The 16,413-nt window shown below is 47.8% G+C and overlaps 1 protein-coding gene across 1 annotated transcript in view; it reads left to right on the top strand.

Annotated features, from left to right (window-relative positions):
* The first annotated feature begins 368 nt into the window (after window positions 1–368).
* Window positions 369–16,413, top strand: part of CASZ1 (castor zinc finger 1) — a 272,507-nt gene continuing 256,462 nt past the window's right edge. Inside the window, exon 1 of the mRNA XM_025211291.1 lies at window positions 369–390. The gene's annotated coding sequence lies outside the window, so the exon portion shown is untranslated. The remainder of the gene's footprint in view (window positions 391–16,413) is intronic.

Genomic DNA, 16,413 nt, shown 5'->3' with positions numbered 1-16,413 from the left:
TGTGGCTCCAGAGGGCATCATGGTGAGAGAATGAGGCGGAGGCTTAAGGGAGTAAGACAAGACCCATTTCTAATAATGGAGAATTGAGTCCCAAGGAGGTTTGCCCCTGCCAGTGTATTCCCTGTCAGGATACTCAAAGCTAAGGATAAGAGCAGGGCTGACTAGCTGAAGTGAAGGTGGAGAAGAGACACTCTTCATTGAGCCCTTTTCCTACAACGGTGGCATGCAGACCCCCAGTCCAGGCACAGACTGGACACAAAAGGCCAGGCAGGGCAATACAAGTCCTTGGGTTCTGCTGCTGCCTGAGTTGCTGGCTCACTTCTGCAGGGGCAGAGGCTTGACCCTTTTGTACCTCTTACAGAAACGGGGTTGGATGCTGGAATTCTACAGGTAAGTCCAAATGCTTTCACTGGGCTGACTTTGCTAGGAATCAGATGCTGTATGTGTCTATGGCTTCTGTGTCTTTATAGGCCTTGGAAAGTTTTGTGGGGCAGCAATCATGTCTGCCCTGTCTGTACATCGCCTGGTGCAGCGGAGCTTTTGGCTGTATTCTCATAGTAGCCCTGAGTTAGCCTCTCGCCTTTTGTAGTGCAGGAAATGTGGCTAATCCTCCCCTGGCTGCGTCACAGGGTATAGATTGAATCACATTTCTACTCCTATGGAGGAGAGAAAGGCAGAGAAGAAGCTGGAACAGAGGCGGGAGGAGCCTGCTCCTACCATTTCTGTTTCATTGTTTACCGGCTATGACTCTTTGTAGAGCTTTTAACTGCACAGGTTGGCAAGACAGCAGCTGGCACCGCATGCAGCCCTGGGACGTACAGGGGCTGCAGGGAGTTTGACAACACAGGTTAGCTCAGCTGGGGCAGGCTGCATCTCCTCAGGTGAAGATATTTGGGAGGAACATGCTCTAGGGTGTAATATCTCTCTCTCCCAATCTCTTCTTTGCCAATCCACTCACTTTCTCTCCCCACCCCTTCATTGCTGGCCTGCCCACCCTTGGAGCCATTCCCCACACAACTGTACAACCATCCTCCTGTTCCTCCCCAAACTCCATCCAGTCATTTGATCTTATATTCTTTCCTCCACCGGAAGAGATGGTAGTTTGCTTCCCTCCAAATCAGTCCAGACCCAGTGCCTCCTGCCTGGTGGAGGTGATGTATCTCAAACGGCATGTAACAGCATGGTCTTCTTTATTCATTATCATTAAAGGTCCTTGATGCTTTCTCCCAGGGTAAGAGCACTAACCTGGATCAAAGGTCCACTCAGGCCTAGCAGGCCATAGGACTATTATGGTCCAGTCAGGCCCATTTCTGTAGCCAGTACATAAGGGAGCAGTGTAGCTGCATAACATGCACTTAACTTTGACTACCCAGCTTGAGTGACCAGCTGTGTTGGCTGGGGAGCAGCCCTCAGTGGGAATGTGGAGCAAGGCTCAGTCTTTTACCCTTGACTCTGTAACAAGATAGTTACCTGGCAGGGGAAACACCATGGATCTGGGTCCAAAAAGGCAGTTTCCCTTAAGCGTTTCTGGGAATAACTGTTCTTCTGGCATGGTTTAGTACTTGCTGAGGTGTTGGGGCTTAAAGCCCACTATGGAAATGGGAGGCTCCTCCCTACCTTGCTCCTGCAGCCATATGGCTGAGGGCAGGCGAAACTTGGGGGCATCCGAACCCCAAGCCTCCGGGCTTGGGCCTGCATGTAGGATGCCTGCCAAAAGATTTTGGAAATATCTGAAGCCCCTGGTGGGGGTGGAGGTTGTTTGCCAGTTGTAGGGCCACTTATGGTTCTGGCCTGACTCATGGATTTGGACTTGATTTGGCTGACTTGGCTTGGAACATGAAAAATTTCTTTTACAAAAACAACAAAAAGCCTTGACCACATGGCCACTGCACCTACTTGAATGTGGTATTTTGGCCAGACTCCAAAAGGATATCTCTGCCAGCCAAACAATCCCTGGCAATTTTAGCTGGAAATGGTGTTCTTTATTTCCGGCCCTGACTGGTCCTGGAGATTTGCTGTACACTTTTAAATAGCTGCTGTGGCTGGAGAAGACGTTCTTCTATCTATAACAGTTTATAAAGCACTTAAGGATACCTTGGGATGAAAAGCACTGTATAAATATTCAGTAAGATGATGTTATTTATCCATGTAATCACCTATCACTTCCGCCCAACCCTTGTTCCTCCCCATCCCATCCAATCTGCCATATTATGTGCTCATGCTTACAGCTACGTACTCATCAATCCACCTTTATCAGTACACACAGGCACTCAGGTACGATGAGGCTGAAAACTAGGTAGATTAGATAGATAGATAGATAGATAGATAGATGCATGCCTCTATCTGTACCACCCAGCCTATTCATCTATCCCCATCCAGTCAGCAGAGGCACCCGGTAACATACATGAAAGTTGCATTTTTAAGAGTAATTTAAACACGTGAGTCTCACTGAGAGTCAGTGGGGTGGAGGCTGTCAAGGATGCAATTCCTGAAATACCCAAGGGGTGCGTGCACAGGTTTTCAGCACCTTAAGGGATATCCAGGCACCTGGCAGGGCTTTCAGCTCACTGGTGTCACTGGGGCCAGATTCTTGTCCTGCTAAGGAACTTGTGAAACCCCCTAAGTGGTGCCAAGAGTTAAATTTCACTTTTAAACCTGGGACTTGGGCTCCCACAGCACTTTGAGGCTTTGGACAGTTTTGCTGAGGGACAAGGTCAGAAGGATGAATTCTCTTGTGTTGTTAATGTTTCCATCTGAAATGGTGCTTAGGAGCAAAAGTCCCACTGAACGAGACTCTCCTGATGACTCCACCCAGGCAGCAAAGATTTGGGATCAGCACCTCAGTGTGCAGCAAAGCATCTCTCTTCACTGCCCGCTGAACAGTCTCTTGGGTGAATGCGAATGACAGAGACATCCCAGTAGGTCCATGTCTACATGGAACGTGTGAACTCATCCAACCCAGTGCTGTGCATACCTGTCCCCTAATCCCTGGGCAGGATTACAGTCTGCCCACTTCCCATTTGACAGAAGCTCTTCCTCTTGACTGGCTCTCCAGTGTGGCCTGTGACATGACTGTTGAGGGGGAGCAGGCAGAGGGTTAGGAAAACAGGGAGCAGAAATTATGAGAAATCTTGGGGACCTAGGAAAGGCATCTTAGAGGAACTGAAGCATATGAAACTGCTGCATGTGATTCTGCATTCAACAGTATTCAGGCCTGGAATTCAGGACTCCTGGATTCTCAACTTTGCTGTACCATTGATCCATTATATTACCTTAGAGAAGGCCATTTCCCAGGTACCCTGTCTACAAATGTGGATCTATTTATTGTTACCTTGAAGTCTGAGCATTGAACTCTTAGGGTAGGAACAGATGTTGCATTTGTCCCAGGACAAATTGTACCCAGGGGTAGATCCAGGATTTGCAAAGAGGGGTGAAGAAGCAGCCACCTGCACTGCAGGGGTGGCTGTACCCCCACTTCCAGCCTCTCTCTCCCCACCCACTAGTGCAGGCAGACCACTCTGTGGGAGCCTGTGAGGACTTTTTAAAATCCCCACCAAGTAGGAATCCCTCTCCTTTCCCTCCATGCTCAGCTGGGAACAATGACAGAGAGCTTCTGGAGGGGCTGGACGCGTTCAAGTCAGCGGGTCCGGATGCTCTCCACCCCAGGGTGCTGAGGGAGCTGGCTGGGGTTATTGCAGGGCCCCTGGCACGGCTCTACGAGCGATCGTGGTGCTTGGGCCAGGTGCCAGACGATTGGAAGGTAGCTAATGTGGTCCCCATCTTCAAAAAAGGGAAAAGGGAGGACCCGGGCAATTATAGGCCCGTCAGTCTTACCTCAATCCTGGGGAAGCTCTTTGAGAAGATCATCAAGGAGCACATTTGTGATGGGCCGGCATCCGAGATGATGCTCAGGGGCAATCAGCATGGATTTATTAGGGGGAGATCATGTCAGACCAACCTGATTGCCTTTTATGATCAGGTCACAAAGGCCATGGATGCAGGTGTCGCGGTGGATGTAGTCTTTCTGGACTTCAGCAAGGCCTTTGACACCGTCTCTCACCCCATCCTAATTAGTAAACTAGGCGACTGTGGCATAGATGCCTACACGGTCAGATGGATTGCAGATTGGCTGAAGGGTCGCACTCAGAGGGTGGTGGTGGATGGATCATATTCGACTTGGGGGGAGGTGGGTAGTGGAGTCCCTCAGGGCTCGGTCCTGGGCCCTGCGCTGTTCAATGTCTTCATCAGCGATCTTGATGTTGGGGTGGAGAGCAACCTGTTTAAATTCGCTGATGACACCAAAATTTGGGGGGAGGTGAGCACGCTAGCAGGGAGAGAGAGATTGCAGAAGGATCTGGATAGGTTACAGGGGTGGGCAGACAGGAACAGGATGCGTTTCAATTCGGACAAGTGCAGGGTGCTGCACTTGGGTAGTAGGAACCAGCAGCACACTTATAAGATGGGGAGCTCCCTACTTGAGAGCACGGAGGCGGAAAGGGATCTTGGTGTCATTATTGACTCCAAGATGAACATGGGCCGACAATGCGAGGTCATGGTTGGCAGGGCTAACCGGACCTTGTCGTGCATCCACAGGTGCATCTCGAGTAGAGCCAGGGAGGTGATCCTCCCCCTCTATGCGACGCTGGTCAGGCCGCAGCTGGAGTATTGTGTCCAGTTCTGTGCGCCCCATTTCAGGAGGGATGTGGACAACATGGAGAGGGTCCAGAGGAGGGCCACCCGCATGATCCGGGGACAACAGGGCAGACCCTACAGTGAGAGACTGCGGGACTTGAACCTATTCAGCCTCCACAAGAGAAGGCTGAGGGGGGACCTGGTGACCGTCTATAAACTCACTAGGGGGAACCAGAAGGGTTTGGGGGAGACGCTGTTTCCCCTAGCCCCTGCTGGCATAACAAGGAATAATGGGCACAAGTTGATGGAGAGGAGGTACAGATTGGACATCCGAAAAAACTACTTCACAGTCAGGGCGGCTAGGAGCTGGAACCAACTTCCAAGGGAGGGGGTGCTGGCCCCTACCCTGGGGATCTTTAAGAAGAGGCTGGATACTTACCTGGCTGGACTCATTTGAGTCCCGTTTTTGTTTTTAGGGTGAGTGGTTTTGTTTGTGTTTTTGGGTTGTTCTCCCGCCCTGGCGGGGGGGCGGGCTAGAAGATCTATTAGGTCCCTTCCGACCCTGAAACTATGAAACTATGAAACTATGACAGTGGCAGCTGCAATGGGTGAAGGTGTCCCCCTCTCTCTGCATCTACTCCCCGGGGATTGGGCAGGGTGGGGTAACCCACCATCCCACTCATTGCCGCTGCTGTCACTATTCCCAGTTGGGCCCAGCCCCTGTGTGACCCAACTGGAGTGGGCAAGATTGGCTTTGAAGCTTCCCTTCCCCTGGGACAGCAGAGAAAGTAACATCGGCAGGTGGGGAACGGGAGGGAATGGGGCATGCCTTTGGGCAAGGAGGAGTAGGAGAGGGATTCTTACATGCTTTGGGGATTTAAAAAAAGTCCCCAGAGGCTCCTGCAGCATGATCCAGTCTGAAAGGAAGGGTGCAACTGTGTCACTGCCCCCACAGATTCACCCCTGGTTGTACCTGTATTTGTCCTGGAACAGAAATGTCCTGGGATTGGCATGTACACACATTGCCTGTCCAATCAGGGTTTAGTGAGTGGTTAAATCCACTGCCACTTTTCTGCCACTGATTCCATGATGCAATCCTGGGACAACCATTCAGATATACTTCACAATGTCCTGGGACAAAATGTTTATACCTCTTATCCTCGTTTTTAGGGTTTGTCTCAGGAGAAAGGACATGGAAGTCTGAGCTATCACACTTTGTCCTAGAATAAAATGGTTTCTCTTGGGACTTATGTGATATCTGTTTGTAGCCTTAGAATAGGCATATTGAGCCTTAATGAATTCATTTAGAGTTGGTAAAGCATTTGGAGATCCCAGGCACTGTCACTGCCTGGCATTATTATCCAAACCTGTCATTGGCGGGGGCAGGAGACTGCAGCGTTGGTTTTCGGCACCTCCAGAGCTGTGCACATGTCCCCTGAGTTCCATAAGCAGCACCAGCATGCATACTCCTTTCCTTGGCAGTAAACCAGCGCCCTGCCTTAGCATGTCTGTGAGGGAGACCATTCAGTGTCAGTGATTAGGACATCTCTGCTTGCAAACATCTGAGCGCCCAGGACTGGGGGACACAAGTTCCTGTATTTTGTACTGGCCTTTAATAAAAAAAAAAAATATATATATATATGTATGTATGTATGTATATATATAGCCCCATCTGCTATAATCATCAAATGACTTCACAGCCAAGGGGTCTCTGGACTCAGCCACAGAAGTTCCTGGCTATGAATATTCTTGAGGGGGATCTTGGATAGGTTTGGCCAATCAAAAGTAAAGGAGTTGGTGTGGAGGCTTTGGTGGACCTGGTATATGAAGAGTGTTCAGCAGAGCAAGCCACTTCTGGGTCAGTCACTGGGTGCTGGCTGTGGCACATCACTCAGCCCAGTGACCCAGCAGAGAACCCCTGGAAAAAATAAGCTCCCCAGAGCTTTGAGCAGAAATTTTGCCCCTTATAAATTATGCCCAACTAGGCTGAACAAGGAAACAAACCTTAAAGTGCAAAGTTTTTTCCATTTCACGGCTAGCAGCTCCCCGGAGACGGGCTCTATTTTTTTTTCCTCCTAAGAGTTTTTTTTTTTTCAGCTGGGGAGGGGCAGATACTCTGCAAATGTATTTGGCTGGAAGGGGCAAGAATCTGTCAGCAGAAAAGGGGCCGTCAGCAAGAGAAAGTGAGCTGCAAATTGTCCATTTCTAAACTGCTTGTTCATATGACACTTGCAAACTCAGAAGCCACCTGTTCAGCCATCAGTCACCAAGTGAAAATGAAGCTTTCCTGAAACCAAGATTCTGACAGATACAGAAAACTAAAAAAAGAAGAGAGAGAGGGGAGAAAAAGACAGCCCTTTGAATTGGCTCCGGTGTGAAATGAAAATAGGGACTGGTTGGCTTTTTCCTGTGGCCCCCAGGGAAGTGGTTTGCTCTCCCCTGTTCCAGACTAGTCTTCCATGTGCTTCTTTCTCTCCACAAAAAAAAAAGAAGCAAAAAGCGTGTTTCTGAGTGGAACAAGCTACAACGCCTCCCTCCACCCCCAATTACAAAAAGATAATAATGGCCGATTTGGGGGACTGGATTTATTTCTTGCTAAAAGAGCATTCAGCATGATACCAAGTGGCATGTCCCTTTGAAGTTGGGAAACTAAAGAGTGGCTTAGCTGTGATACCAAGAGCAGTATTGGCTTTCCCTTTTCCATGCAAGGTCAAATTAAGATTGGGCAAGCCAGAGACCCAAAAGCAGGACTATATTAAGCAGATGATTATTTTTTCCCCTCTTCGGGTGCAATGTGCTCTTTCCTCCCAGGGAGAATTTCAGGGTAGCAGCCAGCAGGGTGGACTCTTACGTGCAAGGTTTTTCTGGCTGCCCACAGAGCACATAGCCCGATGCGCCTGATCAAATAGCTTGTTAATTTCATCATTTCAGACTTTTATGGTTTTTCCAGTTGCTGCTGCTTTTATAAACAAGCATTTCGGTGACCTTCCCCTCCGGACATCAGCGCATTCAGCTCTGCAAGAATCCCAAGCTCTGAAAGTTTATAAATAAGCCTTCTATCAAGTTCCACAACAGGTGTGACCTCCCCCCCTGTCCTAAAACTGAACAGTTTCAACAAGCAAATAAAGACTGCACAGTCCTGCCTTAAAGGGAAAGCACTCTGGAAAAAGACTCGCAGGCCCTAGCACCACCAGTGCAGTGGTTGGCCCATCAGCAGGGGTGGGGCACGCAGCCAGGGTTTTGAAGTCCCATCTCTATTGGGTGGCAGCTATAAGCAAGAGTTAGAAGAACGGGGTGGTTTGGCACCGTGGTGTTACATTGCAGTCTACTTCAGACCAGCGTACTGGGGGAACCCTTACTGGTACCTAGAACAGACACTAGCTAGTGACAGTGGGTCTGATCCTGTTAGGTGCTGATCATGGTACTCGTCTGGCTTTAAGGTTTCAGTCTGAGATGCCAGGGGATGTTAGGGGACTTCTCTGACCCCTGAGATGCCCTTCCAACTCTCAAGAGTTTAGACAGGGCTGGTACCAGTGGCAGGGGTAGCACCTCAGTGATGTTGGATGGAGGAAGGGAGGGCTGGAGGGAGAGGCCCTGTTAGAGGATGTCAAGCAGGTGGGCTCAGCTATCTTGATTTAGGAAAATTGCAGTACATGGCAGGTTGTTTTCCAGGTTTCCAGGAATTATAGTTATTTCATGTCAGATATTTTAGGGAAGAACACAACATCCTGGGGCAGGGGCAGCCATCTCTGGCTTTGAAGAGTAATGAAGTCTCCTCCTATGTCTTATCCTGGTTTTGCAGATCAAGGTTCAATGTAGCACCTGTACTTTTGAGTGCTCACCTGAACTTCCTCCAACCTTACCCACCACTACACCTCTCTGTCACCTTCATGCCTTTGTGTCTGATTTGTTCAGATTAATCCAGCCCCACAACTTTCACTTGACAGGTCAGACATCACCATCTTCACCTGCAAAACTTGTCACTATGTTTGGAAGAGGCATGGACTTTTGTAACCAAACAGTGAGTGTGTTAGTGGACTTCCCCTTCTATCCCTTATCTGCAGAGAGTTTGGTTTTGATACGGCACCAGCTATGGAGCTTGGACTCCTGTGATCAAGCTGTAGCAGCTCATGCTTATAGCTCTGGAGGTCCCAGTTCTGTCCCTGGTGGGTGGCCAAGCGTGTATGGAGTTTCTGTCTTTGAAAGAGTCCATCCCCATGGCACCTGTCCTCCTGTTGGGTTGTTACTTGCACATATGTCAAGAGGAAATTATTTGTTGGGATTAAAAAAAAATGGATGTGCAAAAAATAGCTTCAATCTCTCTGCTTCTGAAAACTGTACAGTGGTGTCCATTTATCACACATGTTGCATTGGCAGGAAACTGAATTACTGTGGATGACTAAGTGGGCTCCTTGATATAGATTATCACGTCATGTAAAATAACAATATTATACAAAGAAAAGATTTTGAGGAGTCAGTGGGAACAGAGGACCTAATAGGTCCTCTGGCCTGAGCACAATCAATGACAAACGGAACTCAGTATACTCCTAGAAGAGATTGGCTATAACCAAGGAGACAGGAGGATACAATATAATCGGTACAACTGAGGAAGCCGATATAACAAATGAGACAGCAGGGCCCAATATAACTCAATACAGCAGAAAGAATCAGTATGATCAGTGAGGCAGGAAAACCCAATACAATCAATTAATGCTACACAGCTTAGATACTGTGGTGATTGGGTGCTGTGGAAAAACCTAAACTTGTTGTGATCCATGCAACCACAAGACTCAGCGCAGTCAGTGAAAGTGAGGGACCCAATATGATCAATTGAAAGGATAGATTGAATATTATCAGTGGGTCTGGAGTTGCTGATAATGATATAATCAATGGGACATCAGGGCATCTAGCTTGCAAGGCTCACGCTCTCCATCCCAACACTGAAAGCTGTCTTAAAGGGAATCTGTCTCTCCCTGTGCAATGCATGTTGCATGCACACAGGGATGTATCGCAGCATCCGCTTGCCTTGCTGAGGCACTCTGCTCGTGTCCATGTGGCCAGGTAGCATCTTGAGCAGGGGAGGATGTACTTCACCGCTGAGATGGGTGAAGGTTCTGTCAAACGGGGGGAGTCGGTTGCTCCTGCAGGTCCCATGCTGCAATCCCATTTCTCCTGCATTATGGAAGGATTTGGTTCTAAGAACATCCTAACTGCCCTGCTGAGAACAATAAGAGCAGCCATTTGGCTCATGGCAAGGCTCGTCCCTTCTAATGCACTTGCCGTCCCCGAGGGCCACGTCTAATTACTGCTCAAACACAATAGTTGTAGCGATGCATCATGCCAGACCCATCCAGAACAAACTCAACACAGAGGGATTCGTTGTCAGTCTTGCCCTTTTTTTTGTGCAGTGCTGATAAGGAAACTTTTTAACCCCTGCTCTCAAGCACTGAACAAGGGTCTGCAGAATCCACAGCCTATCGCTACCCACTTAGGTAGAAGGAGACTCAAGCACCTTTGGGTGCGATGGGGATAGGTTACTTCTGAGCTGTATGTGAGGATCGGGGGATATTCGTCTTAGAGGTGAGGAGCAATTTTCCCTCCTGAGGCCTTTCTAAGTACAGATGCTTCTGTGTGCATGTGTCTGTATGTAAGTATGTGCAGGCATATGTATATATTACTCTCCACTTCCAAATCATATAGGCTTCCAAGTCTGACTTTGACTCAGAGACCTAGTATTAATTCCATTGAGTGACCACCCTCCACATCTACTGAAGCAGAGCCGTCTCGAGCCATAGTCTCTTTGAGATGCAGCTTCTTAACCAGTTACTTTATTTCATGCCTTAAAACCACAGTGTGCTCTTCACACTTGTAGCAGAGGGTGCAGCCAGCTCCTTATAGCTTTGGTGCCACAAGAGAAAAATGGAACATGAAAATTTTAGCCACTTAATGGGGGCAGGGGGTAGCGAATTAGCAAGTCACTGACCTGGCCCCAGGGCACTTTTCAAGCACAGCGAGGTCCAGCACAAACCACAACTTGAGTTCATGACACTTATTTTAAGCTGGTTCCCCAACAGTGGTCCTTGGTCCAGAGCCCCCTCAGGGCTGTTAAATGACTTCCTCTTCAATCTCCAGTATGGGAGATAGGCCAGAACCCAAACCCAACCTCCAGGACCTCCCAAATGTTAGGGTGCTCAAATTTTGACTCCATTGTTGTGGCCTGAGCTGCCTCTATACAGTGACAGTCTGGACCCCAATCTGTCCACAGTAGCTGAACCAGGAGATTGTATCAGCCACCATGAGGTCAAGTGCCCTGGGACTCTGTGTTAGACTAAGGAGAAGAAAGCCCATAACCTCTGCTTGGGCCTCTGCTATGGGCCAGCAGGGTGCTGAGCATCTCTCAGGATCAGGCACTCAATCTGGAGCTTTGGATGAGGCCCTGTGCTGCATTAGAGATATAGAGATCTGCAAGTGTGCGTGTGAAGGCAAGCACATGAAATCTAAGGAGCCTGTTCTCCACTCAGCACAGTTGCCTCGTCCCCGCCAACATTAAAAGGAGTGAGATGAACATACCCATGGAGAACAGAGCCCCCTAAAGCAAGAGCCCTGGGACAGCTCTGTAATCAGGCTAGAAAGCAAGGAGAGCGTCCGAGTGATGAATCTACACCCAGAGCCCAGCGCCTCCTAAATCTCCAGCTTGCAATGAAAGCGTTTGAAAGCAAATATAGACACAAATTAAAACGATTCCATTTTTGACAAAGTAGACAGTAGTTGAAATATAATGAGGCACTGTAGAAAAATGCCCCTCCACCAAGCAAGCACTTGCTGGGCGGATTAGCCAGCATTCCTTCTCCTCCATTGAGTGGTGTCACAAGCTAATAAATATTTCAGAATTGGCTGTATTCAATCCAGCCCTTGTCCCGGTTGACGTCTGTTCTCTCAGTTTTCAGAAGGAGACAGGTGCAGAAGGATGAAAAGGGATTTAATTACTAAACATCCCCTACTCCCGGTATCCAAACACATGCTGTAGTGTACACACACATACTCACACACCCCTACTGTACACACATGCACAAAATGCACACACAGGCATACCTTCCAGACACACGCTGCCACAGAGGGTGCTCACAGATGCACATGGATGGCTCAGGGGAAGAACACACGTGCACTTTGTATGTGGCACAGACGTGCTTTGCACACATCCACTGAGCACTGGGATTATGCTCTGGCAACTGCAATAATGGTGTAGATGTGCTCCCACAATATAGTGTACACCAGCACCCCAACTGGGGGCTGGGGTGGCACAGGTACTAAGGCGCATGATCGACAGCCCACAGGTTGCAAATTCAAGGCCATGGCAGAAGCGATCACAGCACAGCCTGTCAGATTCCAAAGAATCTGTGAATTCTGTTAAATATTAAATTCACAAGGACATGAAAAAGGAGAGGAAGCACCCCAACTGTCCCCGTGTGACCTAGAAAAGGATGTTTCGTCCCCTCCTAGCGGTCAGTCCACATAGAAGAATGAGAGCCTACCATAGCTGCCAGCTAATGGGTTTCCTCCTTCAGTTCAGTTAATAAAAGCTTGTGCGTCTAATGCTGAAGGTCCTGGGTTCTGTCCCTGCTGATGGCACCATGGCATCTGCCATTACAGTCATCAGCTGGCCCTGTACAGGCACTGAGCACACATGCATGGGCCACATTCAGGTGGATTTTGTCCCTCTGACCATTTGCAGATGTGGTGTCTGCTGACATTCACTCATCCTGGCCTTTATGCATTCTTCCACGTGCAGCTAGATGTTCAAATGCTTAGTGTGCCCAGGTGATAACAGGTTTTCACAAAAGTTCAGCTGTCATTTAGGCACCTAAACAAGGGCCAGCTTTTCTTTTTCCGTCCTCTTTACCACTTATTGATGCTGAAGTTCCTATGGTTTTTTTCACAGCAATAATGGTGTCGGCTCTGGAGCCAGGAGCAGATTTCAGCATGAGAAGCTGCATTCTCAATTTCCCTAGCAGATTCTGTGGGATGCAGAATCCTTCATTTCCTGCCCTGAAGTGTTGAGCAGTGTTTCTGCGTATGATTAGAGTCCAGGGGCAGGCAATCATTTTGGGCGGAGGGCCGCTTACTGAGTTTTGGCCAGCCATTGAGGCCCGCATGAAAGGCAGCCTGGAGCAGATAAATATTAATTTTCTACATTTTTTAGGGGCCACATGGGCTGGATAGAATGGCCTGGTGGGCCGCATCTGACCCGTGGGCCTCATTTTACCCACCCTTGGATTAGACAGTGGCTACAGGTTGCTCTGCTTCTGGGCAGAGTAAACCAGCTGCTGTGGCTGGATGGCCAGAGCCTTGCCCTGGGATCTGGGAACTGTACACTCCATTGCCAGCTCTGCTACTGGCCCGCTGGTCACATCTCTTCGTGTTTCATGCCTCAGTTTCCCCATCTGTAAAATGAGATAATACCGATTCCTTTGGAAAGTGCTTTGAGACTCACTAAGGAAAAGTGCTGCATAAGAGTGAGCTAGTATTACATAGAGTTTTATTAAACTGCTTTGAGATCCTTGGGGATGGTGAGCTTTTGAGTATATAAATGTAATAGATTGTTGTTACCAGGTGCTTTAGGCAGTAAGGAAACAAACAGGCCGTGCTCTCTATCCTAATGGAGAGGAAGACAGGGAAGGCTGGGGCCCTACCCTGCTCTCAGTAGAGTTTTATCATTGACTCCAACATGAGCAGGATCAGGGCCTGGGAGCTCAAGGTACAGAAAATGATAAATGCCAAGAAAAGCACAAGTGATGGATGAGGAAAGCAGATGGTTCTGTGTCTGAACTGCAAGGGGTTTCAGGATAATGTATCACTTAGGCCCAATAGAGAATGCCATTGGTCTTAGAGTGAAGTAATTAGTGCATCAGAAAATTGGGGAAAATTGCATATCTTTTTAAGATGAGCTATTAAAGAAAGCCATGAATTATTAAGAAGAGAAACTGCTTTCTTTGTTTTATTTAAGTTAACCTTGGAAAGAGAGGAAGGAGCACCAGTAGGATGTTTTGGGACGTGTTCTGGGTAAGAGCATGTGTGGTCACAGAGATATCAGGCCTCCATTGCACTCATGCATGGTGCACACAGACTCACACACTGCAGTGTACTGCACACATGCAGAGTCCCTTCATACATTCCTATTACACACACGCTCAGGATGTATTCAGATGCCTGCTTATACCTTGTATATACAAGTTCCATATTCAGAGTAAAAATCAGTCATACCTGATATAAAGAGGCTCAAACAGTCTGTGAAGGAACATGTAGCAGGTACCCAAACACTGTATAGCAACATAGAGATACAGTAAGCATACCCTTAGAGCTTACCTGCTCATCAGAGTTTGTAAATGCTCATGTACCTGCATGAAAAAGGTCCACCATAGGGCTACCATGGTTAAGGCACACCAGTGTGTGTAGCCAACAGCACACAAGGGAGCAGCGTAGTCAGCATCACATCCAAAAGCCTCTGATTCCAGATGAATGACCAGGTACCCAGTTACAGCTGGGTCATCTAGCGGGCAGCCCTTGCTACAAGTCCAGACCAGGACTCAAGCTTCTGGCTCTGGAGATGTAGTGAGATGCCTTCTTCACTCTGCCGTGACATGGCCACTGTGCCCATGTGCTTTATAAGAAAACTCCGGCCCACTGTATGTGCAATCCCCTTGCCAACAAATTACTATTTAGCTTATGCTTTTTCACAAATGCTGGACAAAACTACTTATGCTATCCCCACACTCATATCCAATATAAGACACACAGATCTAGCGTAGGGAGCTTAGCTTACCAGTACTCTATATGCTCTTACCTACTCTACCCTTTAAGCTCTTCTGCATGTTCTCAGCACACATCCCGTACTCAGGGGCACAGCGCCTATTACAGAACTGTGTCACTCCTATAGAAATCTGTGGGATGTTCAAAGCCTATAACTTGTAGCTCATTCTTTATTCAATTCTGGAGCTTTTAGGGTCAAAAGCCCATCTCTGTTAAAGTTTACAGGACTTTTCCGCACAGGCATGAAGACATGGTCTGCCTTGCCTTCTGCCTAACTTCAGACTAGTACAGCTAGCTACCTCCCTCTGCACCATTTCAAATCAAGAAGCTAATAGAGTTGATTCTACTGTAGCTATTGTGTTTGGCAGGCTTCAGTGTCTCCCAGATCAGAAGAGCATTGATTTGATTTCATGTATCAAGTGGAGCGTGCTTTGTTTGTTTCCATGAACCACTCTTCTGGGTTGTAGGCCTTTAAATGCACGCACATGGGCTTAACCTCTAGCATGTGAAGTGTCCCTGAGTTGGAACCACGTTACCTGCAGTGGGCCTAGTCCTGTGTTTCAGGCTAAGTATCTGTGTAAGCATTTGCAAGATCGGGGTTTTAAATGGTCCTTTTCCCTGCCAGGAGATGAGCGACCTCAGAGCCCCAAAGAGTAGCTCATGAAAACAAAGACATTCTCTCTAATTGATCCAGAACCTTGGCCCAAATCCCTCCTGAGCCCTGGGGAATATTAGATCCTGATCTCAATATGTACCGTGCAGCTGATGCCTGTCTTGGTACCGGGCCATATCTAAGCTCAGCATTGAAACCCTTTGAATACAGTGGAAATTGGACCTTGGATCCAGGTGCCACGTTCCCACCTGGCATTTGGTGCTAAAATGGACCAAACCAACCCCAGAGCTATGAACCCTCAAGTTTTGGGAAGTTCTGCTCTACTTTGGGAACTTTTGCTCCTTGGACCTAGCCTCATTATTATGGGCCTACTTGTATCCTGTACCAGGGAATCCTATAGAGGATGAAGGGAATTTAGTTTCAGTGAGTGCATCTACACTTGCAATTAATGCAACTGAATATACTCTGGATCAATTTGAGCTGGAGTAGACTAATCCCAATGTCACCATCTACACATGTGTTTAAGTGCAGTATTTTTCTGCACTGCTGGATACCACTTTTATCTGACAGGACTATCCGGTAGTGCAGTATATTAGTCTACTGCGCCCTAATTGCTGCACATGTTTAGATGGTGATGCTTTACTGCACAGCAAATTAATCTGCTGCGCAGTAAAGTGCCTCATGTAGACGTGCCCAGTGATCATCAGGATAGGCCCAGGGAGAAGGTTCTGCTTGCGCTGTTATTCTTTTCCTTGCTTGCAACTTTTCCCTCTCCTAGAGCCTGCAGTGAAACCCTCATGCTGATTTTCTGACATCATTTTCCTTCCCTATGACAACAGCCTGTAATGCAATAAGACCAGATCTATAAACAAAAATAATATGAAAAAGAACACAGCCTTTCATTCCATTTACTGAGAAAACACCATTCAACAGCTGCAATTTCTTCCTCAGCCAGGTTTGTTTCTCCTTCTCTGAAACATTCAGAGTGGTGTTCCTTCGTCTCAGAAGGAGCAGAGTTTGGAAATTGCTCCTGACTCAGTGGCTTGATCGTTTTTCAGGACCAAATTTTGAAATTGCAGAACTTTAAAAATTCGAGGGTTTCACAGATTTGTTCCTATCTGAAAGGTGCTGAGGCTTAGCTTTGTGTGGGCAGTCAGCAACCACAGCAGCAAGTGCGATCAGATAGCCAGCACTGATCGGAGTTGTGGAGCATCTTAGTTCCAACATATTGCTTAGAAAAATGTGCTCTTTCATTTTCTAATAAAACAGCTGGGTAAATTCCCTTACTTGCAGCTAAAAAAAACTTGAAATGAATTTTTAATACCGATTTGAGTGGGATTGCAGCAGGCGCCTCTGATCTG

Source organism: Alligator sinensis, unplaced genomic scaffold (assembly GCF_000455745.1).
Source record: "Alligator sinensis unplaced genomic scaffold, ASM45574v1 scaffold366_1, whole genome shotgun sequence".
In the NCBI taxonomy this organism is placed as follows: Eukaryota; Metazoa; Chordata; order Crocodylia; family Alligatoridae; genus Alligator; species Alligator sinensis.
The sequence above is the reverse complement of the archived record's forward strand: the minus strand, read 5'-3'. Positions and strand labels throughout refer to the sequence as shown.